This window comes from Montipora foliosa, chromosome 4 (genome assembly GCF_036669935.1).
Source record: "Montipora foliosa isolate CH-2021 chromosome 4, ASM3666993v2, whole genome shotgun sequence".
Taxonomy (NCBI): Eukaryota; Metazoa; Cnidaria; class Anthozoa; order Scleractinia; family Acroporidae; genus Montipora; species Montipora foliosa.
Genome location: NC_090872.1, coordinates 13982324 through 13984823, shown reverse-complemented (window position 1 = coordinate 13984823; position 2500 = coordinate 13982324).

The window sequence follows — 2500 nt, the reverse complement described above, 5'->3', positions numbered from 1 at the left end:
TTTAAAGAAAAACTTAGGTGTTTCCTGGGGCTCGATTCCTGAATGAGACTGTGTTTTCCCTCCCTTGACTGCTGTCTGAATATATTTAGAAATATACTTGTTGATAAGGTTTTCAGGGAAGAGATTCCTCCGCAGAATGACAGACAATTTTTGAAGATCAGTATGGAACCCCATCCAAGTGTTGTTTATCTTAAAAGTTCTATCAATCTAGGTTTTGATTAACCCCAGTTTGTAGGTAAAGGGGCAAAAACTCAGATAACTGGTGAGCAAACCTGTGAAAGTTTTTTTCCGGTAAACGGTGGTTACACTTTGGTGCGGGTCAGTGTTATTGATTAGAACATCTAGGAAAGGTAGAACATGGTCAGCCTCCCGTTCCATTGTAAAGCGTATATTGGGGTGTTGATTGTTGATGTAATTGAAGAAAAGGGTTGCATCCCGTTCAGAGCGGAAAAGGCAAAATGTATCGTCTACGTAGCGACGATAGAATAAGACCTCTGAATCCCCGTATTGATCCAACCATATATTCTCATGGTGACCCATAAAGAGATTGGCTAGAACAGGGGCAAGGGGGGACCCCATGGCTACACCATCCACCTGGTCATAGAAGTTACCCTTGAACAGGAAGTGAGTTTTCTTGGTAGCAAGCGAAAAATATATTCAGACAGCAGTCAAGGGAGGGAAAACACAGTCTCATTCAGGAATCGAGCCCCAGGAAACACCTAAGTTTTTCTTTAAAATCCCTTACGTTGGGCACTTCTCAGTCACGGCACAGAGGTGTATACGCAAACTTGCTAATCGGTTATGTAAACCTATTGATATAAGGTTAGTCTTCACTACTTTCAAAGTCAGGAGTCTTTTTAATGTGAAAGATGCTGTCCCTGTAGGGCTTCGCACGCGTGTGGTCTATAAATTTTCGTGTGCAAGTTGTAATGCTTGTTATGTTGGTGAAACCAGCCGACACTTCTCCACACGAGTGCGCGAGCACTTACTTTCAGACAGATCTTCGAACGTTTTTAAACATCTGCAGAGTTCAGAGTCTTGTAAGGCATCCTGCACACAGGATTGCTTCGAGATCCTGGACTCTGCAGCCACTAAGTACCAAGTGAAGCTTAAGGAATCCATGTATATAAAATGGGAGAAGCCCGATCTCAACCAGCAGGTGAAACACATTAACCTGACTCTCTCCCTGTAAGGAACTAAGCGTCACTCATTTAAATTTTTGTTTTGTTCTGTTTTGATTTAATACGCAATATTGACAACGCAATGTAACGAAGTTTGTAAGATAGCGCGCGCTTTAAATTCAACGGCGATTTCAAAATATGTAACACTGAAGATGACGGATGTACCGTCGAAACATGTCTGGAAAATTAAAGAAAGTTGTTATGTTTATACGACTATTACTAAGTGGCGTTTCTCAAACGCGAAATCAATTGCCTCCAGAAACTTGGCGTTATAATTTCCTTTCACATTATCCCCATGTATCCAGTGTAAAAGCACTCGGAATAAACTATGCCCAAATAAGGAATCTTTTTCCAAATATGGTTTTCCCCCCAGTTTTGGGGGAAAAACCAAATTTGCCTGCAAGTAATACAGGACTCTCTCTTTTGCCGCCTGGGTTCCAGGCCCATTTTCAGGGCGGGGTGAGAGGGAGTCCAGGGAACAGGACTATATGTCTACCATGCTTACATGAAATATTACACCAAAATTGAATTGATTAGGTAGTGGTTAGTCTGAAAAACGTGCCGTTTGATGTGAATTTCGTTTAGTTTACAACATTCTCGCTTGAAAAAGAGATATACATGATTGTTGACCTACGCTGTTTGTAAATTTGGCATTTCAGCTTCAGTTATCGAAGGATTAATTAAAATGATCTCACTCTCATATCATCGGTGTTGCTATAAGGCCAATCTTGCTGCTTAAATCGATCACGAATCAATAAGAAAACTTTTAAGCAGTTTTGTTACATGTTTGCTTGGTGGCTAGCAAGCAAGCTTTCAGTCATCGACGCAGTATCCCCGTTCAGCTTGTACTGTCGCTGGGATTTTCCACATGCAAGGGATAAGAGGCTCAACAACAGTCAGTACAGACTTGAAGTTAATCCAGCGCTTATCGACTGGGGTCGGCCACTTTACGAAACTAGGTTGCTTTGTGGAGTCTTGCATGAATGATATGTGAGCATCATATATTATCCGCCAGATCAACTACCAATACTTTGCTCACATACCATTTATCATCGTACGCAGCCGCCACCACGTCTCCAGCCACAAGGATGACCTCTACTCGAGATATTCTTTGAGCATATGCTGCTTCCACAAGCAGGAGGACTCTAGATTGACTCTGCCATTGGTGAAGCACTTCTTGCAGTAACATGATGCCGTTCTCTTGTGATGACCTCCCACGTAGATATTGTACCTCGTACAGGTTTCAGCTCTCCAAATCTCTCAATTTCTGATTGAGCTGTTCTACAGCTTTCCTTGGAAACAAAGGAGAAAGCAACAGA